The sequence below is a fragment of the Mus musculus genome, chromosome 10, assembly GCF_000001635.26.
Source record: "Mus musculus strain C57BL/6J chromosome 10, GRCm38.p6 C57BL/6J".
NCBI lineage: Eukaryota > Metazoa > Chordata > Mammalia > Rodentia > Muridae > Mus > Mus musculus.
In genome coordinates this window covers 109,634,805-109,661,234 of record NC_000076.6, presented here as the reverse complement: position 1 = coordinate 109,661,234, position 26,430 = coordinate 109,634,805, and the positions used below count along the sequence as shown (strand labels likewise).

The following is a 26,430-nucleotide window of genomic DNA, read 5'->3' as shown; positions in this document are numbered from 1 at the left end:
GACCCTTTGAGCTAAACCATTAAAACTCTGATCTGCACAGGGCTCTCACTCTGTACATGAGGACATCAGTCTGCAGGTGTAAGAGAAAGCCTGCCTTAGATGCAATCTGTCAAGGAAGAGTTATTCAAGTCACAACAACAGTCAAAAGTACCGCAGTATGGGAAGGAGAACACATTCACTCGCAGAAAGCAGGGCCATTCTTTTTTTTTTATTATTTGAAGTTGAAATATAATTACAGAATCTTCTCTCTTCCCTCTCCTCCCTCCTAGCCATCCAATCCATGTCCATCCTCTCTTCTCTTCTCTTCTCTTCTCTTCTCTTCTCTTCTCTTCTCTTCTCTTCTCTTCTCTTCTCTTCTCTTCTCTTCTCTTCTCTTCTCTTCTCTTCTCTTTTCTCTTTCTTCTCTTCTCTTCTCTTTTTCTCCTCTCTCTCTCTCTCTCTCTCTCTCTCTCTCTCTCTCTCTCTCTCTCTCTGTCTTCCATGGTCTCTCTCATCCATGGTCTCTCTTTAACTGTCGTTACAAATGTGTATTCCTAAATATAGAAATACAACCTGCTCAGGCCTTACAATGGTACTTGTATGTATATGATTTCAGGGCTAACTACTTGGCATGGCTGCTTAAGCAAAAATCTGAACAAGGATGGTGCATGGCTGCTTAAGCAAAAATCTGAACAAGGATGGTATCAGTAGACATGTTAACATGGAAGGAAGACGACTCATGGGGCCTCCTCAGCCCTAGACAAAGAGTATGGGCAACTAAGAAATATTGAAGGCAAAAGAAAGAGTCTTCCCTAGCTAGGCAAGAGCTCCCCAAATCGGCTGTTCACTTTTTCAGGTGCCGCGGCGAGGTAGTGAAAAGATACCAAAAGGCAAAGGCTGGGGGTGGGGTCAAGAAAATTAGGTCATTTGTATTTGCTAACTTATCCTAAAGTTACATTGCCACCTTTTCAGATACTGGAAGATGGCCTCTCTGCTCTTCCTTTCTGTCTTGTTTCTTTTCTTTTTAAAAAAAAAAAGTGTATTTACATGAGTGTTCTATTTGCATGTGTGCCAGCGTGACAGATGAGGACATCAGATTCCATTGTAGATGGTTGTGAGCCAGTGTGTGCTTGCTGGAAATTGAACTCAGAACCTGGAGAAGAGAAGTAAGTGCTCTTAGCCAGTGAGCCTTCTCTCCAGTCACCCAGCTCTCTCTTCGCTCTTAAGATGCATTTTCTCTCAAACCGGGATATACACAGTGCTATCTCATGCCTATCTCCTGGACTCTCTGAAGCTAATAGCTGCAGGATTCCCATGCCTGCTAGAGAAAGGGAATTCAGAAGCCTTTCATTAGGATAGACCTGCAGAGAGTTTAGTCAGGCTGAGAAAAAAGAAAACAACATTCAGGCCATTTGGTAAGTCTCTAAGTGGTTGATGTCAGGTTTGTTTGTTGTTTGTTTGTTTTGTTTTCTTAGAACAACTAGAACTAGGTGAAAATAGAGCATGTATGAATCAAATCCAAGCCCTTGTGCACCCAAAGATAAGTGACTAAGGAGGCAGTCAGTCACTTCAGTCCTGTAGGTTGTCACTTGAGGTTTTCTACTATCTTAATAGTAGACTATTTTCTATTTTAATAGCACTCCTATTCTAGTCTATTATTTAATGTATATCTATCCCATCTGGTTCTTCCAACTCCAACGCTTCTTGATGTTAGAGCAACACCGTACACAGTAAGCACAGACGTGCATAGACACTCGTTATTCTGGCTTAATGAGTTTCCTAAGGGTGGGGATTGCTCTTCATTGTAAGATAATGTTACCTGTCAACTTGCAAACTGTGCACGATAACTGAGGTTGAGCAACTCACACTAAAGGAAACGTATGCCAGTCATATACTTTTAAAAGGAGTTTTGTGATCGTCTGTATATACTTTCCGTTTTGTTTTCCCAGGTCTTTCTAAGGCTCCGCATCTCAGCCTGCTAGGAGTCAGTCAAGTGCTTGCTCTGATTTAATAAAAAGCAGAGGCTGTCCTGTGGAAGGTGAGCAGAGGTGGATTGGATTCATAAGGGAGGAAATTAAATCTGCACATTTTAATTGATTCCCCCACCTATACTTCTGCTGATAAGTTGATAAGATATTTTACACATAGCAAAGCTGAATTTAATAAAAGTATAAATCAGGAATACTAATTGAAAAAAAAATGTTAGAAAGCCTTATAAAATCATTTCAGTTTGTTTGGGCCCTGATAAAAGACAAAGGTGCTTTGGGGGGATTTATGTAAATGTAATGAGTTAAAGCATTTATCTTACAAACCTGATAAACAGCAGGAGGTACCTTAGAGGATGAAAATAATTAGTTCCCCCTCCCCTCCCCTCCTGTCCTCCCCTCCTTCTCTCCTCTCCTCTGTGAACCCAAACTATTGTTACAGTTATATTTGTTTATCACTTCCGAATGACTTATTTCAACTCCGCACCGGCACCTCTTTTCTCATAATCTTTGTATGCATTTCATGTTGGGGATAGATGTCCATCTTTAATAATGGTACCACTTTTCCTCCCTCTCCTCAGGACACAAGTTCCTGAGTTGCTGTAAGAACTTGTTATGAACAGTCACTCCTTGCTAGAGTGTCCCTAATACATTCTCTTCGTCAAAGTCCTTGATCTGTTTCAGTGGCTATGAGGCTGACCTTGTCACTTCCTGTCTGAAGATCTTTTGAATATCTCCCCATTGTATACCATGAAGTTAACTGACTCTCACTAGCCAACACAAATTCATTCTGTACACATTGTCCTCACCGTTTCAGTCACACTGGATGCTCACTGTCCTCTTAAGATCTTTCCTCTTAAGATCTTGCCCCTTACGATCTAAAAGCAGATGTTTACACAAATATAATGTGATACATTTTAGTGTGAATACCCGGATATCCCTTCCACCACTAAACTAGTATTGTTTGGTACCTACTATATGCCATGTATCTTATGAGGCTCTAGAACACAGTGATAACATGCCATAATTGTGTAAGCATGTTAGCATTCCTTCTAGCATCCGTCCAATAGTTACCTAGCAACAGCCAGGTATAACCTTGGCTTGCTATAAAATGACTGTTTGGCTTCTTAGACTGTCTAACCCTTTTCTCCCTCTGATCCCTCTCCCTCTATGTCTTCTCTCTCTCTCTCTCTCTCTCTCTCTCTCTCTCTATGTATTCTCTGTAGGCCTCTTCTCTTCTTCCTCTCCTTCCCTCTCTCCATCTATTCTCTCTCTTTCTCTGCCTCAATGCCCCTTCCCATGCCCCCAGATAAATTTCATTTTATACTAGACCCTTATTGCTGGTACCTGGAGTGGGGGATGCCTCAGCATGGGCCCACTAAGGGACTCCCTGCTGCTATACCACAGGCCATTTTACAAAAAAAAAATTACAAAGTACATACTTGTTCGCACACACTACACTCACATACATAACAGAATTCTCATATTTCATAGAGGGAAAGATAATTCTCAAGTAAACAAGCAATTATGATAAGGTCCAAAAACGATAGGAAAGTGGGACGTGTCATCCTAGGAGACAGAGGGATGCACAGAACATCTGTATGAAATGCAGAGTGTTCTAGCTCATATCTAGCATGTCTCCCAGGCCCATTTGCTAAAGGGTTGATCACTAGCCTATGGTTTGATAGCTGTGGCCTAGTGAAAGGAAGTTATGTCACTTGGAAAGTGTCTTTAGAAGAGATGTTGGAACCCACTCTCTTCCTCTCTCTTGACTCCCCATCTCATAACATAAGCCATTTCTTCTCTTGAGTGCTCTGGCCACCATTGCTTCCATTAGTTTGGGATCAAATGCAACGGAGCCAACCAGCCATGGCCTGAAATGCCTGAAACCGTGAGGCAAGATGAATCTTCTATCCTTATAAATTGTATATCTTGAACATCTGCTACCACTGCCGAAAGCTAATATGGTGGCACTGACTTGAGTAGCATGAGGAAATTATTTGGACTGTCACCTGAATGTGTGGAATAAAATATTGTCATGCACAAAAATAAAATAAAATAAAATAAAATAAAATAAAATAAAAATCTGGACAGAGCAAAGGAAGTTAAGAGTCTGTGTAAAATACGAAAATGTAAATGTTGGGAAGCTCATTAGAAAGTGATTGAAATGATTAGGGCAAGAAACTGTAGTTTGGACCTGGCTCATAAATAGAGTGGATCAGGTGGGAATCGGATGATTGATTTCCAGATCAACGAAGAGTCAAAGATGACTCTTGTAATAGTTCATTTTATATTAACTGAATGAACCGTAATGATTAATTTAATCAAATACTAAACCTGAATATTATTAGCATGTGTGTGTATGTGTATGTTTATGTTTAAGACATGCTCAATATCTATAGTCAAGTAAAGAGTACTTTTTCTAATGAGAGGTTTCTTCCAGTCTTTAGTTACTAAAAGTAAGGATTTAAGTTTATGGAAAAAGAAGGAATTTTGACTTCAGAGTTAACCACAATGTCAACAGTAACAGACATCAGGGAGTAGATTCAATCTGGAGGTCAATTTTGCTATATTAAGCTTGAAATATTCAAGCAGACAGATGGCATAAAGGATTTGCAGTACTAGGGAATGGTCTCATCTGGGCATCATGAAGTCAGGCCCTCTTTAGTCTAGAGGATCCATAAAGCCAACTCTAAAAAGGAAGGAAATGTCAAGTAAAGAAAAGATTCTCTATTTTCACCTCTTTTTATCTCTGTCTCCAGTCTCATCCCATTGCTTCCTCTTGTAATGAAACATGAATTATAATAAACAAATAACCTTCCTTGTCCTGCTGTTCCTCACCTGAAAATAACATCTCTTTGTCATCTTGGGAAACATGAAATCAGAAATAGCATCCCAAAAGGTTTTTGTTTGGTTGGTTGTTTGTGTGTGTGTGTGTGTGTGTGTGTGTGTGTATGTGTGTGTGTGCGTGTGTGTGTGTTTTGATGAAATTCTCCAAAACCCAGCCAAAATGACTTCCCCAAAGAAGACTTCTGCTGTTTATTTCTTGAAAAAAAAATAGTTTGTTAATCAAAATATTAAACGCTAGATATATAAGATTCCATTCTCAAACCATCAAAGTCATTAAGGGCCATATGCATATAAAGGGAACTTAGAGACAAAATAAACTGCAGTCATTAGGACTGGAAAGGTAGACAGGAGGCTATGAGATGAACTAATTGCAAACGGGTTCTTAGAGACTTCAAGTTAGCAGCAGCTGAGTCTATCTATCACTCTTCCTTTTATTGGTTGTTCTTGTTGCTTGTTTTCATTTGTCTGTTTCTGTTCAAGATTCTTTTTTAAGTTCTTGTTTGTTTGTTTGTTTGTTTGTTTGTTTGGATCAAAGAAGGTTCATTCAACCAGGTCTGTAACTCATGCCTGTAATGAGCTACCAGAGACTGAGAGGCCAAGAACCCTGCTAATGCTCAGTTAGCCTGGGCAGCTTCTCTAGAGCACTGTCCTCAAAGCATTGCATCTGTTACCATTTTATCTGAGCATCTGTGAGTTCTCCCAAGAGAGCCTCAAGATTGATCATTAGACCCTCAACTAAGATCTCAGCCAAGAATTCCCTCACCTCCAGCTGTATGTAATTTCCCTCAAGGTGCAGGTGGTCTCAAGAGGCAATATATATATATATATATATATATATATATATATATATATATATATATGTGTGTGTGTGTGTGTGTGTGTGTGTGTGTGTGTGTGTGTGTGTATGTGTGTATGTGTGTATGTGTGTATGTATGTGGCATGTGTGATGTGTGTGAAGATGGCACATGAAAGAGAGAGGGAGACAGGCAGTGGGAGCTGCTGAACGGGATTCTCCATGTAGGCAACTATGAGGACGCCGTCTTCCATTCTGGGACAAGACTCTCTATCATTGTGGCTGTTTCTAACCTGGGCCCTGAAGGTAAAAACAATAAGCTCATTGGTTCCATTGTTTTGTCACCTGTTCTTTCATGTGTGACTAACTAGAGTTTACTTATACCCAAATTATCTCGTGAGTTTCTGATGAAGAAGTTCACAGAAATGATGCACAGCATAATTTGCATAGACTCGAGTTATCTTCGACGCGTCCCGTCGAGGAAGCATGATGCTCAAATGCTTTGTGACCAATGCAGTTGACCTGGAGCAGTTGCTTAAAGTACTTTATGCTTAATTCTCTACTGGTAGTTTGATTCCAGCCGCATTATCATGAATTCATATTGTTAGGAGTGACTGTGAGATTGTGTCCATCTGATGTTTTCTGGAAGCTTTCATCTACCGAATTCAGCATCTCTGTGTTGATTTTATTTACAACAAGCTTTACTGCGGAGTAGGCTGGGGATGATTTTGTGTTTTCCTCTACCTTACTAATCAGAATCTTGTACAACAGAGCTCTTCCTTCTCTTTTTGTCACTTGTTCAATTGCTAATACATGAAAGCAAAGAGTTCGTGAGTGTTTATTATTCATGGATTACAATCTAAGACTATTTTTTTCCTCTCAAATAATTCTAGCTTTGGTCCCTGTGAGTGCCTGTGTTTTTTGATGAAGCCCTTTCCATTTTATTGTGCCGTGCCTGCTACCACATCATGGTCAAGTTTAGATTGCATTTTTACCGCTCGAATCCTGCCATCAATTATTTCTCCAAGGATGCTTCATGCTCTTTAACGGAGCACAGTGTTTAAAATCCATTATCTAGCGGCTATGTTTAATGCTACTGGAATGTCATTGCTTTTGATTGCACTTTTATGAGTGTCTGGACCTTGTTAGGTTCTGGCTACAGGTTCATTGGGTCACACCCACCTATAGCAGCATCTTTCTTACAGCCATGGTAAAAAAAAAATTAGCAGGTTCTCTTCTGAAAACTGGTCTGAGTCTCTAACCATCTAACTCACTGCAGAGAGGCCTAGATCAGACTTCCCACCTCAATTGGGTGTGTCTGACTTTCTTCACTTCCCCTATATCTTGGAAGTCTCACATTATATTTCTAGAATTCAGGACCCTCTCCCCTTGCCATCCAGGAGCAAGGGGCAGCCTAGCTGCCATCTCATGCTGTGGCATGCTCACTAACAGAGGAACATAAACCCTCCCCCTTCTTATGAGAGTGTCACTGTACCTTGTGAGCCTGGACTCTCATAAACGCACCCACCATGCTGCTGTCTACCTAGCTGTCTTCAAAGCTCATATCTTTAATAAAACTATTATGTAAAATGACTATTGTTCTCAATATCTCCCTTGAATCTCAAAATAGAAACCTTTTAACTTTTGATTTCTTATCTTGATATTCTCTATCATAAATGATAATTCTTGCTGTGGGTTTTAATTAGGATTATTTTTTCTTTCCAACACTCTGGAATACTTTCTATATCACTGGGATTGTACTGCCCTTGGGGGTTTATGGAATTTTGTTGTGAAAACATCTACCTTTGGGACCTTTAGTCTTTCTAATTTTTTAGACCAACTCTCACTAGGTAGTTTTACCTGCCCTAGAACTCACTATGTATTGTAGACCAAACTGGGCATGAACTCACAGAAATCCTCCTGCCTCTTTCTCCTAAATTCTGGGATTAAGGGCCTGCTCCACCATGCCCAGATCCTGGCGCTATGTAACAATAAAACTATGTTTTATCTGGAAGCGATGGGGCATCCTTGTATCCTAGTATTCAGAAGGCAGAGCAGTAGGATTGCCACAAGTACCAAAAGCAGTAATGGCTGCATAAAAGACCCTGCCTCAAACAAGTAAGTTTTAAAATAACCTTTTCTGGGTCTTTTAAAGGAATTTGTCTTGAGTAGGGCAGGGAAATGTTTTATAAACTAAATCAAAATACTATTTATGTAATAGATGAATGTTCTGGCTGAATTGTGTCTCCTCAAATAAGTGTGTTAAAACTCTACCCTCTTCCCCTTGTAGTACTTACATGGTGATGGTGACTATGCTTAGAAAAGTCCCCTTTGCATGGTAGTTAAGTGAGTATAAGGTCAGGATTTCAAGGCTTCACCCAGTCTCACAACTGTCCTTAGAAGAGGGGCTCTGAACACACAGTGATTCATAGTGGTGCACATGCATGTGTGCGTGTGTGCATGCATGTGTGTGTGTGTGTGTGTGTGTGTGTGTGCCTGTGTATGTGCGTAGAAGGACTAGTGTAAATGCAGGAAGAAGAAAACAAGATCTATACTTGGTCATAGATGTCTAGCCTACACACTGCTAGTTCATAGTCTGTGGCACTGTAGTTAAAACAGTGAAATTCGGAGGCTACCTGCTTTCCATGCTGTTTTTTGGGGAAGTCCTTCTGCTTTCTTCCTCTCAGCCACTCTTCCTCCTTTCCTGAGGGACCCTCGGGATATTTTCATTTGATTCTTTTCCTTCTTGGATGTGTTTCTACAGTTGGTGCTGCTGCAGTTACTCTTTAGGAGGGTTTGACAATTAATGTTATAAACTAGAAATCATACTCTACATAAGCAGAAACTTAGTATGCAAACATCAATGAGGCTTTCGTAAGAAAGATTTGGAAAGTGGAATGTTATATTCTTCAGTTCAGAAGATCAGAAAACTATATACCAACCTGCCGTTCTTCATGTGTGTGTAAAAAAGACCAGCATAGTATAATCAGTGCCTGTGGGTACAGAGTGTGGCAGTCAACATAGCAGAAGTAAACATTAGTTGGAAAACTATCATTGGTTTTCTAATAAATGGCTCATGCCCACACAGTGATGGAAAAACATCTTATCTTCAGGAAACTAGTGAACAGAGGGAGATGGCTAGGGAGGTGGCTGAGGGCGACTGTCATAGCCAGCACTTCCAGGATTTTCCACTCTGCCCATTTCTTATTATTTCTGCTCAATGCTAACACTTTGTCATCAAAGACACATCTATCCCCAGCAAATGGCAACTAAGCTCTCTAGGTAAAGTATAAGGTACAGACCAAGATAACCAAGCACAGAAGTGATCTATGCTTAACCCACCAGATTTATGTTGAATATCTATTAGACACAGCATAAAAATCTCATCAGGAGCTCATGATGACAGTGTGGGATTTCCAGGAGATTTATTTATACTGGAAGAAAGGCAGAACAAATATCTCAGGAGATAATATAATCAAATCATTGAGGATTCTAAAGTCTATAGATTTTTCTCTTTGTTTCTGTAAAAGTATAAACATTTTCTAGTCTTAAATTCTCTCTTCCCAAACTGTTTGCTCTCCTTATCCACTGCTTGGAAGAAATAATTCAGTTCTGGATGTGTAGCTACTCTGGGCGCAGAGATAATACATTGAAATACTGAACCTGTGCTCAAGTGTACGTGCCCTTCCCCTGAGAGAGTCACTGGATGCACATTACCGGGAGAATTAGAATGTTGAAGCAGAGAAGCGAAGGGAAAGAGACAAGGTTCGTGTTTTTGACTTCCAAATTGGCTCTGCAAGCCTCCAGCAGAAGCAGTGGTCAGTGCCAGGAGACTGTTGAATGTTGTCAGACTCTGTGCCAGGGGGAAGCATAAGAGACAAGCCAAGCCTGCAGACCGTCCAGGCCATGTGAGCAAGCTCATTGTGTTTCTCTTGCTAGGGAGAGCCTCATTAGCAGCTGTTGTTAATGCCAGGTAACTTCACTATTAAAACGTGCCTGAACTCGTCCAGGTGAGACCCACCTGTGCTTAGATTCCATGCTGCTGCTTATTAAATTGCCCTTCTAAGGAGCCTCGCTCTCTGCTTTTTCCCTCCTCTCCTCTCTTGGGCCCATTTTCAATCACCTCTGACCTTTAGAGGGAAATACTCAGAACAGAAAGCAGAGTACAGGGAAACAGAAAGAGTTAATCTTGCAAACAGATTGAAGGAGACCTGAGATTATATTATTTTTAATTTGCTTAGTATGGGTATAGTATACGCATGGGTTCCTATGAGTGTATGCAGATGTAGGTAACTGCATGGGTACACATGTATGCATAACTGTGTAGCAGCCTGAGACCAATATCAGGTCTGATTAAGTCACTCTCCTCTTCAGTATCATCATCATCATCACCATCACCATCACCAGGAACCTGGAACTCATGATTGGCTAGGCTAGATAATGAACCTTAACATCCACATGTTTCCCCAGGGTTAGGGTTACAGATGCCTCTCAATTTGGCTTTTGCATGAGTGTTACACATTGGGACTTAGATCACAATGTTTTCAAGGAAGCCACTTTACTGACTGAGCCATAGTCCCAGCCCCTTCCTCATTTTTAATATGTACATCCAAGTGGTTTTTCACATTCACTCAGAGTAGAGAGCAAAACCTTTACAGTGGGCCACCCCGAGCTGCCCCACACTATATAGCTTAGGGGAGTCAAAGCCATGACAAACCCCCTCAATACACGATGAGGAGAAGGTTTGAAAATGTGTGTGAATTGTCATGAAGTTGTGTCAATGGATAGAAGAAGAGTGGTCATCATGTATAGTTTAGTTACTTGAACGAATTTTGCACATTGGTGGTCTCTCAACTCAGAGTAGAAGCTATCAGCTTTATACTGGGCTTTGAAGTTATAAGCTCAAGGGCTAGACTATTCTACTGGTGGATCTTCGCCTTGGTTGATTCATTGATTGATTGGTATTTATTTGGTCTTTTTTTTTTTTTTTTTTTTTTTTTTTTTGGAGACAGTTTTTCTGGGCAGTCCTGATGGTTCTGGAACTTGCTCTATAGACCAGGGTGTCCTCAAACTTGGAGGTGTGGGCTACCACTGCCTAGCAGGGTCTCCATCTTTACATGTCTGACCTCATACGTTTCTCTCTGCTCTCTCTCGTCACTCCAGCTCTGGTGACTTTCTCACTTGTCCCAGGACTGCTGAAGCTGCCATTTCATGAATATGGAATATCATTCTACACAGAGATACATCTGCACCGCGTGTTCCTTTAGGCTCAACTGCGGCCTTTGAACACATCCAGGTTCCAGTCATTGGAACCTGTGAATGTTACTTAATAAAATAAAAGACACTGCAGGATGTCACTAAGTGAAGATCCTGAGACAAGGGAAGTTTCAGAAATTTTCCAGGTGGGCTCCAAGTACAGCCATTCGTGCTCCTTAGAGAGGAAGGAAGGGGGAGATTTGATGCAGAAGACGGTCATGTGACCCGACAGGCACATCCTATCCTGGCTCTTTAGAAAGGGAGGGAGGGGCCAGGAGTCAAGGCAGGTAGCTCCCTTAAAAATGTCAGTCTCCTAAAGTTCTCCCGAGCAAGGACAGCCTGACCTCCTCCTACAAAGACTCTCAATGAAACTCTCCAGGATTCTGGGATACAATATGGAACTCTAAGGGAGTAAAAGTTTGTTGTTTGAAGCCAACGAGCTTCTCACCATTCATTAAAGCAGAAACAGGAAGAAAATTAAAAGCAGCCATATTTGCTTAAAGGGTTGGGTGGTTGCCCACCGAATGTAAAACTGCAACCCTCTCTGCTCTCTCCCCCACCTCTCTGATTCTATGCTTGGTCCATCTTTAGTCACATGAATGTCAGACTTTTGCCAGTTTCTGTTTTGGCAAAACAGAGTTTGTTAAATGAGGCAATGTCAGCCTCATTAGTGAATGGGGAGAGAATATTATTCTCTATATAACACACTGAACAAATACCTTTACACAGGGAGTGTGAAAAAGACCATGTTTCAGATAGGAACTGAAGAGTATTGAAGTTTCAAATACTCTGAAATGAATGGGTAAGCCAAGAGCAGGAAGAAACGACTTCATGGTTTTGATTTGTTTTATTGGTGAAATATGTTGAGTTGTGGTAGGGCGTGGGAGTGGATACCTACAGCTCTGAACTGAAATTTTTCCACTGCCCCTCCCCTTTATCCATTTTGTTGGGACTTCTGTAGGGAATAAGAGTTCAAGGACAGGAGAGATTGGGATGAATCCTTTGGGGCCAGAAGCCCTGAAGTAAACCAGTAAATCTTGATGTCTTCACAGTTTTGTTTTTCCATGAGAATGTAACAACATAAACACACAATTTCCTGCATGAAGGGCCAAGCATATAAGCTCTATTGCAAAGTAGCAGAAGGAGGAAAAAATATATGACTTTAAGAGCTGGCACAGAATTTCTCCTAGGGAGAGAAGAGTCATGTTTGGTCATAAATATGAGAATGAAGCCCCTTGGGCATATGAACAGATGGTTTATGATCAAACAAAGGACTAGCTAACGCTCTGCAGCTGAAATGATCTGAAACTTTGGTGGGAGCTACCAGCATATGCGGTTAGTCTGTGGAGGAAGGCAGGAAATAGCAGGCTACAAAGCTAGATGTCTAGTAGGTTTAAATAGAAAATCCTGAGAAGTTTTAGCATCAAGAGTACCTAGGAGACAATATAAGAATTTTCTTGCTGTGCAAATGGGTTAATAAACCTTTCCACCTCTGATCCCCAAATGATAAAGTGAACTATGAACTATGCATAGCCTTGGGATGGAGGAAATATGGCCACTTAAGACCCCTGAGGCTAAATCTTGGGGATAACTGGGGGGGGGGGAGGAGGCAGAAGAGTTCAGGAGTAGGATGTGGCATGGGGTAGAAAAACTAATGAAGTATAAACTTGCCTGCCATATCTTTACTCAAATAATCATACAATATTTAGCAAATTCAAGCCAAGTTCATGCAAGTATTTTGGATGCAATCACTGTGGCCAGCTGTAGCTACTGGACATGGCAAAGAAGCAGATGTTTGGATTATAAGCTTAACTAGGAACATTCCCGTTGCATTTTCTTAGTCTTTAAAGGAAAAAAAAAACCCAAAAACCTATAGAGGAATGAGTACAAGGAGAGAAAGTGCTTATGGCCCCTTTTGTTGGCTACTCTGGTCCACATTTGTCCTTTGGATCTTTTCTTTTAAGAACTCAGTTCTGGCCTGTTTTGTTCTGGGATATGTTCCCTTCCCTTCTTTTCTGCAACCATACATACACAAGATCTCTTTTCTCATCATGCCAAGTGTCGTGCTCCCTGATGCCCGCGTGCTCCCTGGCACCTTTGAGAGATGTCCTGCCAACAGAAGCTGTGCCGGCCCCCACTGCAGCTCCAGTGATTCAGGCTTCGGAATCAAACAAGTGCAGACCCTATTATTAATCAAAGTAGGCTCAGAGGAGATTTGCTTGGGAGCAGTGCAGAGAGCAGTAATAACATTAAATAAGTGCCTGTGGGTAGTTACACAGGGAAAAATGTTTCTTTTCTTGTAAGATGACAGATAAGTGGAAAAACACATTAGGGTTTGAGAGCCTGGGTGGGAAAAGTGCTGTCAAGAGTGGCCATTTCCAGACCTCTGCTGCTCGCCAGAGTGTCCTGTGTGTCCCAGTGCCTCCTCTGCTGGGGCTGTCAGAGGGCTTCACTCAGAGACCACAAGATGAGCTAAGGCTCAGCACCTTTTCATTGTTTCAAATTTTAGATTATTTTTTTAAAAAAACGGTTTGTTTTAAAAGCAATAATGCACTATCCCTGGGATGCAGAACTGGTGGTCTTAGTTCTTTTGAGTGTTCAAATGGCTCATTCATTTTTTTTTCTAACCAATTTCTGTTCAGTGCATGCTGCAACATAATACAAATATGATATAGGTATATACCGCCACATAAAGGAACCTTTAATATATATATATATACATATATATATATATATTAAACAAGTAAAATATATTACTTAATATACATATATACATATATATGGCAAAATGTAATACATATATAATTATATAGAGAAAGGCAATGTATGTACTATGTAATGTGTAATAAATATGTACTATGTAACACATAACATATAATACATAACATATAGGTTATATATATATATATATATATATGGCAAAAATACATGTCTACATGCAGATACAAACTAAAGCAATTAATGTTGTAGTCACTATTATATTTTACATGCCTCATTTTCTGTCATCATACTTCAGGAGCTGTGGTAAAAGAGAAAATACACACAAGAGGATTAGTCTTCTTGTTTTCAAATCTCCTCCTCCTCCTCCTCCTTCTGCCCCTTGCCATCTGTTGGGCACCCATGACCATGTATAGAAGGACCACTGAGAACGACACCAGAGGCATCCAAATAAGAAAACACTCAATAGATAATCCAGTCTTGGAAACAAGATGTCTGCACCATCTCCCTTCATTTCTTCCACTCTCTTGTATTCAATAGTTTCAAAGTGGATCAATCATTTCATCAAGGAATTCATTCTAAGCTGTGTGGGGGATGCTGAGCACCTGTAATTCCAGCATTGAGGAGGTTGACACCCATGACCGTGATTTTAAGACTATGCTGGAATATGTAAAAACAAAACAAAACAAAACAAAAATACCGTACCTCAAAACTAACTACAAGAAGAAAATCAAAGAACAAAGTCTCCATCTTTCCCAACTCCCCGAGCCTCTCCCAGTTCTTCCCGACCTTGCTTATCACTGTCTCTCCAGGGGCAGAACCGGTGCCTACACCACTTGTGGAAGTTTCTCCACACGTGGTGCTTTATCTTATTAGTCCTGTTACACATTTTTCTTTGAAAATTTTTACATGTGAACCAGTCATTTTCTAAGATATTTGCTGTTGGTTCACAGATTTCTATCTTCTCTCCCAGTATTTTCTATGTTCCATATCTGCATTCCCAGTGAAGAAGAAAGTCTCTTCAATAGTTCCTACCCACACCATATTCCTCTTTCTGAACTTGTATGTGTTGAGTAATCAGTACACCCCTTCCCGTCTACCTTAACCAGAACACCCTATTTTCTTTATCTCAGAGTGTATCTTCCTAGTGATATGAAGTAGTTCAATACAAACAAAATAAGACAAAAGCAAAAACAAACCAAACAAACAAAACCCAAGATCTACCTTTTCCTCCCAGTGTTGCTCATTGCCATGGTTTTCTCCTACAAATGTAGTGATGGTCTTCATAGCATTTGGCTTATAGTCTTGACGTAGGTCCTCGAATTATTATAATCAAGATTTCTCTGCAAGTTCTTAAAGAGACTCACGATTTTACATAAAATCTGTAAAGATCAATAATATTAGATAAAGACATAAATATCCTATGAAGTTGTTTTGTTCATCCTCTGTTGTTCTTGCTATGAGAGCCACATGGGAAGTTAGAGCCACTGAGAGTTCTTATGTCCTATCTCTCCTCATACATCCCAGTTCCATGCAATTGCTGGAGAGGATGCTGAGTGGGGTGCCTTGAACTATGTAATCCTTTCTTTTACTCTTTTTGTCTCTGAAAGAATACCTAAGAATCTGTAGGATTAAAAACAATCTTCATCTATAAAATAGCATGTAAAAGGCTCTGGGTTTATTTCCCAGCATCACACATGGACACACAGGCTCAGACATAGTCACATGCATGCATTCACACACTTGAAATGCATAGGATATATTCAGGCAAGATCATTAGATTTCTGTAGAAGTCAGTATTTGGCAAAGGTTGAAAGAAAAGACATATAAATAGATCAATGGATGAACATGGATCTCTTTGCTAGTAGAAATACACAGTAGAAAGACCCTACATTTGGATTGTTTTTATAGATATGGAGTGTTGTCTAAGGTTCCCCTTCACTTAAGATCAACAGGACTCTTGAATCTCTTAAGTATCTGTAAAGTAGAAAGAACTCTATTTTGGAGAATGACTGACTCATACTAATACTAGGTCTCACCTGTGGGAACAATAGCTATTTATATCCTTATTGCTCAGGAATTCTGTCAGGAGCCTTGTTCGTGTTTTGCTAATCCTTTTATGCTGCCACAAGTGAAATAGGAACTTTTTTCCCATGGGTGCAAATTGTCACAGACTTGGCTTTATTTGTATTGAAAAAGAGATGTTTAGTAAGCTTGTGATCAACAAGCAGGATTTTTTTTTTCTCAATTTAAGTTTCACAGGATAAAGATCATCAGTGAACTTACTTGGAAATGGTTGACAGGACTGGGGAGCTAAGAGTTGTAAAAGATCTCCTAAAATACATGTTGACACCTGAACTGCTGATACAAGAAAAGAAAAAAGACATATACATTGGTCAAACCCACGACTGTCTTGGGTTAACAGTATAAAAACAAGCAGAATGTTGTTCACACTTCTGTGTAATTCATCTACATGATTCAATCCCACACTTTTTGATGGTGTGCATTAGGTAATACCAGCTGACTTTGAAGTTTCTCAATGTGCTCTCAGAAATTAAATGGTGATTGACATGTCTGTGAACTATTGATGTGAAACCAATGCATGCATGTGCATATTTTCAGACATTAGCTCTTCTGCATCAGATTCCCATAATATCAATCAGTGCAAACTATTTAAGAAACTTTGCTTCTGAGAGAGGTATGAAATGTCTGTCAAATTATGTCAATGCCTTGGGGAAAAGGCTGTGAGGCATAAAAACAATGTATAGGCTTTAGAAGGGCCCAAATGAGTGGGAAAATTCATTTCAGATGGTCATAAATGTAGTTATCATATCCACACTAGTTAGCCTATAAGCTCAAATGGCTTGAATAGATTATCTGATAAGGTCTAGATTATCCTAGCTGGAAAATGATGAATAATAAGGAAATAATATCAATCTACAAAACAAACAAACAAAAACTAGAAAGATGATGTCTCTGTTCGGAGAAAGAACAAATGATGCAGGACTGAGGGTAAGCATCACAGTCCATCACACAAAATACATGATACGGACTTTGGAGAAGAGCCACAAGGATAGTCTAGATAAATAGTCTTTTGTTTATTTTCTTCCATGTGGGAAATACTTAACTGGTCCAGTGGTGGGACAAAATACTTGGTATTTAACAGAAAAATAATGTTATTTGCTTAACACTGTTTTGTAGGTAGCAGAAGCTGTACTGTGGAGTTTTTGTAACTGGGTCACCATGGGCATCCTGATTATCAGAGCTAATATTTATGTGTTCCATGTTCCTCAGTGCGTTGTGAAGTTTATGTATACCACAATGCAAATTTGTATGCAATGGCTATTCAGAGCAGATTCAAATCTGAAGCAAAGCTCCTGTATAATATGTGCCACCCGAAAGCTAGAGTTCAGGAAAGGCAGAATTCATTTCCTTGCCTGTTGCATAATGTGGAACACACTCAGCTCTGTGTGCTGGTGAACTCTATTATAGCATGTTTCTAGGAGTAAATTTCTATCTCAATGAAGCACTAAGAGGAAGAAGCTGAAGAGAACTCCCTATACTGTCTCTAGCCTCAAAGCAGCGATTTCAAATGGTATACACTATAAAAAGTAATGTTAAAAAAAAACAAAAACAAAAACATTGGGTAGTGACTTAATCAAAGCTCTAAAACCTACAGAGCAGGTTGCCTGGACTTCCTAGGGGGAGAAAACACAGGAAAGGTGCAGGAAAGAGACTAAAAAGAAAAAGGATGGAGAGAAGGATTGGGGAAATTAGAAAGAGGCAAGGCAGAGGAGAGACTAGATGTTTCCACAGAACAGGAAGCCCTTCCTGCGTCATTCTCCACCCACATACACACTTGGACAGAGCGGTGTGAAAAATCTGTGAAGTACTGAGAACATGCCCACATTTTCTAACCATCTCCTCTGAGCTGTTTATTCAGAATTGTTCCAAAACTCAAGAAAATCATCTTCCTTCTGCATCTATGTAGCTGTCTGCAGCTTCTAGCCTGTGGATTTTTATCTCCTCCAAATTAAATCCTCGCTTATTTGTAAATTCTTCCAAAATATAATTTGGGGGAGCCAAATTGAATTTTGGATCTTGCATATTTACCTATCCCATTTCTGATTGATCATCTAAGTGTATTATTCATGGTGGTTGGTTTGCACTGACAATCTAGAACTTTCCAGGGGGAGACGGGAGAACAGAATTTCGAGGAGAGAAGGCAATGTGGGAAAAGTGGAGAACACAGAAGTGACCCGAGTCCCTCCTTTCAAGCTGAGTGGATCAATGCTAACAGCTGAGGGAAGCCAAATTGTCCACAGTTGGGCACAGTCAATCCAAATCTGCCCTGAGCAGCCGAGACTACGGTACATTCAGACCATGGCGAGTTCAGCCTTTGGTTCTGATGTACACATATTTCAGTTCCAAGAGTAAAGTTTAATTTGGGCAGAACAAGCTCACTGGAAGAAGAATAAATGAATAAATGAGCGTTAATATGGTTTAGATAGCATGCCATTGTGTGCATTGAATTTTCATTGAAACCGTGCACGGCAGCATACCTATGGAGAAACATCTACTATTTCCTTTCAAAATCAGTTGACAGCTTCTGGCTTGAAGAGATTTCAAATCTATGAAAGCATGTGAGCCTGGAGCCAGAGTCTCTTTCTCTTTTCTTTGTTGCTGCTTAGAGTGTCTTACATAATCATGTTGCCCAAATCAAACGCATAAAAAGTAGATTCTAGGAAGTGACAAAAGACCAAGTGGCCTTAGCTTTCAAGGCCACTTCCTGTCAGAGCTGTGGTCAGATGCAGTGATATATTTTCCATTTAAGTACCCAATGAATTAGTATGGTTCTTATTATAATGGTGACCTCATCTTATCATTTTTAGTTTGGCTGAATACATTTCAGGTCCTTGGAAACAAAGGGAACATCATTAGAATATGCATGAATTAGATGAATTGGGTAAGCAGAGAAAAGTCAAAGGTTTGGGAAAGGGGAAATTGCATTTTATGGAATAATAATGGATGTTTCATCCATTCATTGCTACATCTTCTTAAAACTAAGTATAATTGTGATTCTTATGATAACTTTGAAGCAACCTGATACTTTGACCAGGATGTGTTATAAGAATTATCTATGGACATAACCTACTTCTTAATAAATAGCACAGTTCAAGCTAAAGAGTCACATAGATTTCTTTTTATGTCACCGTCTCTTTTTTTTTCCCCCTCTCAAACAAGAACTTTAAGGAATAGCTTTGTGAAAAGGAGGTAAAGAAAGCCTTTAGGAAATGATGTCGCACTGAGCAGTTCGTTTGGATTGATTGACTTCTCCATTAGTCCCTCCCGATTGAGGACAATAAGGGTTTAAAACCCGTCTGTTCAACCTATCAGCTCGAATGCAAATTTCCACTAGACTCGGTGAATTCATTCCGATGTAAATTATAAACAATAAAAATCATAAACAACTCACAGTGACAGACAGAGAATAAACAGGTCCGTGTCTAGCACTTTGGAAGCTGCGGTTGCCTAGGAAAATGTAAGCTAAGAGATGCCGCATCACCGAGTTCAGGCATCCCAGGTGACAGATGGCACAAAATCAATAGCTGATCAGAGACAAGCACTTGGTATTTTGTCCTGTGGGTGGGAGGAAATAAGTGTTAAATTTTTAGGGGCGGGGGAACCCAGTGCAGAAACAGAATCTGCATACAGACTGAGAAGCAGGCAAAAGTTTAGCTGTCTTTCCTTAAACCTGTAGAAAATGTCGGGTGTCCTAGCAAAGTTAGACAGATTCTTCACTGGCCACAGACCTCGTACTAACCACTTTAGATGTAAAACTTATCCCGATTGCTTGTTAACATGGGAAACAGAAATTCCTTGAAGTATTTAGCATTGTGCAATATTTGGGACAAGGTCTTAAAGGTGGAATTTAAAGTGAAAATCTCACATGTTCATGTGGCCAAAAGTGTCCTGGGATTTTGGGTCCATCGACATCGTCCACGCTGTTCTGCTCCAAATCTTAGCAGCTTGATCACAAAGGATCTTCCCATTTCACCACATTAAGAAGCTGGCTGGATTTAGGCGCTAGAAATCTGGCAATAATCCTTGATAGCTCCTCCTTTCTTATCATGTAAATTTATCTATTTTTGCCTCTGCAAATTAACACCTCCACTGCAGGTGCTTTGGTGTCCAGAGAGACCTCTCTCGTTTGACAAGGAAAAAGAATGGCTCCTTGTAGTCTGTTTTCACGCCTGCCCTCTAAGGATTCCTCTGCAAAGCACGGAAGTGGGTCTCTTAGAGACAGGTCCTTGGTGATGCTGTTTCAAACCCTCAGTCACTCCTACAGCGCTCTTAGGAAATCCTTGGGTTTGCTTGCAGAGCTCTGCATGACCAGCATCCCAGCATCCCAGCATCCTGAGGTTTCCTTGGCTTTGCCCTCCTCACAAACACTCCTCTGCTAGCTCTCCTGCATCTTTCCCCAGGGTTTTCAAGTTCACAGGCATCTCTTGCTGCGCTTGAGTGAAGGACCTCTTTCTCTTCCAGCATATTCAATCCATTAGCCGGTCCAGACTGACTTAGCTTCATAGGAAAAGTCAGTTTCTCAGAGCATCTTCCCTTTCTGACACATCAAGTACCTTCATCCAATCGTACTGTAGGCTAATAATTTCTTCCCTAGGCTTGTAGCTGTAGTTGATCTTTGCCACTTAGTGGTTTCTTGTTTTCTTCAACCTTTACACCCCCCCCATATCCCCCCTCCTCTGTTTCACTCTTTGTTATGAGATAGGATTGGAAGGTGGGTCTAGGATGGAGAGAGGGAGAGGGAGAGAGGGAGAGAGGGAGAGAGGGAGAGAGAGAGAGAGAGAGAGAGAGAGAGAGAGAGAGAGAGAGAGAGAGATCCCTGAATCTAATTTCTTTCCTTTTGTTTCTTCTTTGAGCACAACTACGAACAAACCACAGCCAACACCCCTGAATGTCCAACAACCACCAAACCTGCCTTTCAGAGTTCTAGCCTTTCCAAGCCCTCTAAAAAGTTGCCAGAATTCAAAATGTCTCACAATCCCAGATACGATCTGCAGTTGGCAGATCCATGCTTTCTGCCAGAGCACAAGGCAAATCAGAGTTAGCTGCTGCAAACAGTCTCAAGCGCCCCGGCGCCCCACGCCCCACTCCCCACACCTGTGATTAAAACAAAAACACATGCTTATATCATGTCTGTGTTTTCTAAAGAAACCAAAATTCTAAAACTGTCATTACACTGGCGCATAAACACGTTCAATGGCTTTTGAAATTTACTGAGTAAATGACTGTGTCTCCATCCCCCACCCCCACCGCTCCTTTCTATGAATTGAACAGTTTCTTTAGGGGCAAAGAGAACCTCACAGTCTACTTTGAAATCTTTTGAACTTTATATAGAAAGCACTTCCTGAAGGCCCCATAGATGTTGCACTGCATATTACAGGGCTCTTCGAGTCAGGCAGATAGATAGATGTTCAGTGGCCTCACACTGTGAGTTTGTATTTACTGTGAAGTAGGTTTTCTTGAAGAGCAGTTCGGTGACAATCCAGACATAGTTGTAAGCACAAGTAATGTATAAGTAGGTATTTTTCTCCGCTTCCAATAGTGCTTTTCTGCTTAGTAACAGGGGACAAATTAAAACAGATTTAGTTTAGTAGAATCCACTGGATTATGAGAGCAATCACGTGGGAACATTCTGAGTTGTATGAGAGTCAAGCAGAAAATAGCCTTGTCTGAGAAGTTTTTGGTGCATAGCTGAATTAAACACCTTTACCATCATCATGAACCTTTATATGTATATATATATATATTCAAAGTTCATTAAAGCAGTTTACCAACACTTTCTATGTCTACATTTTGACACCAAAACAATAGATCTTTCCTGATAATGAACAATTAGCTAAAACAAAATTTGAAGTACTTACTATCTATCTATCTATCTATCTATCTAATCTGTCTACCATCATCTATGTATCTATGTATTTTTTATTTGTCTGTGTATCATAATCTATCACCTATCTTCTGTCTGTCATCTATTTATCTATGTGTACAGGTGTTTTGTCTGCATGTTCATCTCTATACTATGTATATTCATGGTGATTGCAATGACCAGAAGATAGACTTGATCCACTGTAACAGGAATCACAGTCAGTTGTGAGCCACAATGTGGTTGCTGGGAATTGAACCTGGGTCCTCTGGAAGAGCAGCTGATGCTCTCAGCCACTGAGCCATCTCTCCAGCCCCAAACTATATTTTTTTAAAACAGTAAAGACATTAGAAATGTATCTTCTTATAGTGCTATGGGCTGGAAGTTCGAAATACTTTTAAACAATGACAATATTAGAATTGTCACATCAAATTCCATGTATTAATATGTCCTTATTTATAAATCTCTCTCATTTTTGCTTTGTATTTGACTATCAGAGGCATCTATTGTATCTTTACTGACTTGTCCAAGTTAGGTTATTTAAAAAAAAACCTTATATTGTTGTTGTTGTTGTTGTTGTGTGTGGACACATGTGCCATGTTGCCCCTGTGAAGGTCTGAGGACATCTTTGCAGAATCTCTTCTCTCTTCTCCCTTCTCCCTTTTACATAATGATCTGGCCAGTTTTATGTAAACTGGACACAAGCTAGAGTCATCTCAAAGGAGGGAACCTAAACTGAGAAAATGCCTCAGGAAGATCAAGTGCAAACAAACCCATGGAGCCTTTTCTTAATTAGAGGCTGATGTGGGAGGGCCCAGCTGATGGTGGGCCCTGCCAGCACTGCGCTGGAGGTCCTCAGTTGTTGGCTGAGGAAGCCAACAAGCACCATCCCGTATGGCTTCTGCGCCAGGTCCTGCCTCCAGATTCCTGCCCTGACTTCCTTCCGTGAAGAACACCAATCCGGAAACGTAAGCTAGATAAACGCTTTTCTCTCTAACTTGTTTTCGGTAGGTCTTGCTGCTTTATCGTAGCTATAGTAACGCTAACGAAGATAAATGAGGTCCAGGAATCCATCTTGGGCCCTCAAGCTTGCAGAGTAGGCATCTTTAACTGCTAAGGCAGCTCACTGCCCCCAGTTTTATTTTTCCCAATAGAAACATAGCAGAAATATGAAGGAACGTTTTACTACTAAGAAATTCTACGGGCTATGATATGGCTATATAAAACAGATAATGCGTACCAGAAAAGCATATTTTTAAGGTGTGACCCTTTGCATTTTCATGTTTTGCTAGAGGGTGATATGTTAGGCATTTAGGGGCACACGCAGCTGACAATTGGTATGCTATGAGGGTTTTCAGTCCAGCCTATGTTGAAAACTCAGTTGACAGATACTTTGTCCAATATTTACTTCGGTGATAAATGACTCGGTATTTTTTTTCATCGTATGCAGAATATGCAGTTGACTAACTTTCTAAGTACACAACCAGAAGGTTCTTGTGAAAGGAAGCGTCTAAAGGCAGCAAAATCTTTAATTGGTGCTTAAATTCAGGCAGCTGTCTTTCTGCAGCTAGGCTGCCCCAGAGAACCTGCCTAATGTCGTGCTCAGGATTCCTTTAGAAGCAGCTCCCTGTTACCCTCTCTCTCGGGGTAAGAGTTGTGCGTTCGCTTCAATTAACCTCCTCACTTTAAGCAAAACTGTGTGGAAAGACGCATAGAAAAACGCCATCCTGTTTACAGAGCTGAAAGCAGCCCTGCCTTAAAGGCTCGCTCTTGCTTCTTAACCTGCAAGCTAATGGTAGACAGAGTTCAGCCCTTAAACCCAGCAGATGGCTGAGTACACAGGGCCATTATCCACCCGCCCGTCCCTTTTCCGCCGTAGAATGTTTGCGAGAAAAGCGTCCACAGAATGCATTTCTTTTCTCTGCCTTTTGACAGGTAAAGAATACGTGGAGCATTCTATAAATCATGTCTCGAGGTGCTAAACCTCATCGATTTCGTAAAGGGTTTCAGAGAGTTAGTGCATGTGAAAGGTCCCTTCCAGTCTGCTGTTCTGAAGTTGCAATATTATTACTGCACTGGCCTGATAAAGTCTCTCTGGTTTTCAAACTCATTAGCGGAAGATTTGTTTTCAAACTATCTTCCCCTTGCCGCAAACAGTCCCTTCAAGTGACTAATCTGAGGACCAGTTTGATGGGCGTCACCTGAGAGTTCTTTAGGAACAAGTTCTTGGACCCTTCCAGGTGAATCGTATGTTGCTTAAAGCTTACAAAGGAAAAACCTTCTCAAATAAAATTTAATTTTTGACCATTTCATTCATATATAGAATTCATTCTGTGAGTAAAAGAGGGTTAAGACTGTAGACGGTGAAGTCAGACTACCTGAATTCAGAAGAGGTTGGGAGTTTTAGCCAGCAGTGAGTCTGTGGGTAAGTTACCCCTCTGGCTAAGCTTATCTAAGTGCACGAGTGGACTTCCTCACGGCGCCAATGGTCAGCCTAGGCTTAGAAGGGTTCCAAAAGAAGGGGTGTGTGGGAACGGCAAAAACAAATGACTCAAAGTCAAGTCATGAGTCTAAGCTGGCAGCCTATGCTCTCTTCTGGAGATGGCTTTCCAGCTTGCGTTCTCTCTGTTCTGCATTCTTACCCTCTGATCTGCTTACTCTAGAGATCTCTGGACAGCTCTTTCTCTTTGTTCTCCTTAAGACCGTTCTCCAAGCAGTTCTCTCTTGCTATTCTAAAACATTCTCTGGGTGGCACATCTCCTGCAGATCGTTAGCCCAGTCTTTAATTTTCCAGATCAATCCAATCATTTACTTCAGGTTTCTTCTTGATTATCCTAAAAATCAGCCTCCAGGGATTCCCAGCCCTTTTATGCTTAAAGAGACAACAAGCACACATTTTGTTTTAACATTGCAAAAGAAATCGGAGTTCTAAAGTCCCAGCATTTACCATTTTTGCTGAGACAGAGTCATACCTTTGCCTCCCAGACTCATGCTGTCTCTGATTATCATCGAGTCTTAAATGTTAATGGGAAATACATCTGCACAATGGAGTACTACTCAGCTATTAAAAAGAATGAATTTATGAAATTCCTAGGCAAATGGATGGACCTGGAGGGCATCATCCTGAGTGAGGTAACACATTCACAAAGGAACTCACACAATATGTACTCACTGATAAGTGGATATTAGCCCCAAACCTAGGATACCCAAGATATAAGATACAATTTGCTAAACACATGAAACTCAAAAAGAATGAAGACTGAAGTGTGGACACTATGCCCCTCCTTAGAATTGGGAACAAAACACCCATGGAAGGAGTTACAAAGACAAAGTTTGGAGCTGAGATGAAAGGATGGGCCATGTAGAGACTGCCATATCCAGGGATCCACCCCATAATCAGCATCCAAACACTGGCACCATTGCATATACTAGCAAGATTTTATCAAAAGGACCCAGATGTAGCTGTCTCTTGTGAGACTATGCCAGGGCCTAGCAAACACAGAAGTGGATGCTCACAGTCAGCTAATGGATGGATCACAGGGCTCCCAATGGAGGAGCTAGAGAAAGTACCCAAGGAGCTAAAGGGATCTGCAACCCTATAGGTGGAACAACATTATGAATTAACCAGTACCCCGGAGCTCTTGACTCTAGCTGCATATGTATCAAAAGATGGCCTAGTCGGCCATCACTGGAAAGAGAGGCCCATTGGACACGCAAACTTTATATGCCCCAGTACAGGGGAACGCCAGGGCCAAAAAGGGGGAGTGGGTGGGTAGGGGAGTGGGGGTGGGTGGGTATGGGGGACTTTTGGTATAGCATTGGAAATGTAAATGAGCTAAATACCTAATAAAAAATGGAAAAAAAAAGAAAAATTAAAAAAAATGTTAATGGGAAGGACATTCCTAAAAAGAGGAATGTAAAACATCTACATTAGTATACAAACAAGCCTTATGCCCATAGCAGTCATTGACAGTTCTGAAGGCCCATGGCTGCTGGCCCTGTACCAGGGGCAGGAACCATGTCAGTCTGTCCCCACCAAGGCTGTGCCAAATGAGGTAGAACCCATGAACTGTTGGCAGTCATATTCCATACATACATACCAATATGTGTCATTCTTTAATACTTGGAGCTTTTGTGGAAATATCTAGCAATATTTATGTGACCATGAGTATTTGTAGGCTATTTCAAGACAACCCAAAGGATTGAAGAAAAAAAAAATAGAGAAATCGGAGGGAAGATCTTTTCAAATAAAATTTAGTCTTTGATGATTTCATTCACGTATAGAATTCATTCTGATGACCCTCACAGCACCCTCTCTACCTTGTCCTTTTCCCCATTCCAACCTGCTTCTCTTCTTTCTAGGTCGCTCTTTCACATTCATAGTCTTTATTTTGTTTCCCACTGAGTTTAATGAGGACTGAATACACAGGCAAGGGGATGGAAATAGTCACTGAAGCATGGTAGGTGCACCAAGAGCTACACAGCTGAAGACAATGACTTCCCTTCCTTGGTCTCTGTCGATAGCCCACACCTCCCTAGGGCACACATTATGAGCGCTTCTCCTATCTGTGACTGACGACTGACAGTTCTAGAGTGTTGCAGATCCAGCACTGCCACCAAGTATAGGTTCTGGGAGTTCCTGACTGCAGTGGCTGTATCCTGCCCAGAAGTGAGCATTTCACAGCCCTCCAACCTGGGCATCTGGCTCTTATATTTCTTTCAGGTCTCTCTTCTCAGATGTTCCCTGAGACTAGACAGAGTGATAAGAGATGTCTGAGAATTCTCCGAAGCACAAGTAAAGTTCTATCATTGTTTAGTCTAACCAAGCATGGCTTCGTGCCAGCCATTCTGAAAATTCATACAGATTTGAAAACAAAATCAAAATGGGATGTGAGAGAAAACAA

At 40.8% G+C, this 26,430-nt stretch overlaps 1 long non-coding RNA gene across 1 annotated transcript in view; it reads right to left on the bottom strand.

The window, feature by feature from the left end:
* Nucleotides 1-19,098: 19,098 nt before the first annotated feature.
* The window catches only part of Gm40757, a 44,255-nt gene continuing 36,923 nt past the window's right edge, over nt 19,099-26,430 (bottom strand). The window contains exon 3 of the long non-coding RNA XR_872022.2: nt 19,099-19,221. This is a non-coding gene — a long non-coding RNA (predicted gene, 40757). The remainder of the gene's footprint in view (nt 19,222-26,430) is intronic.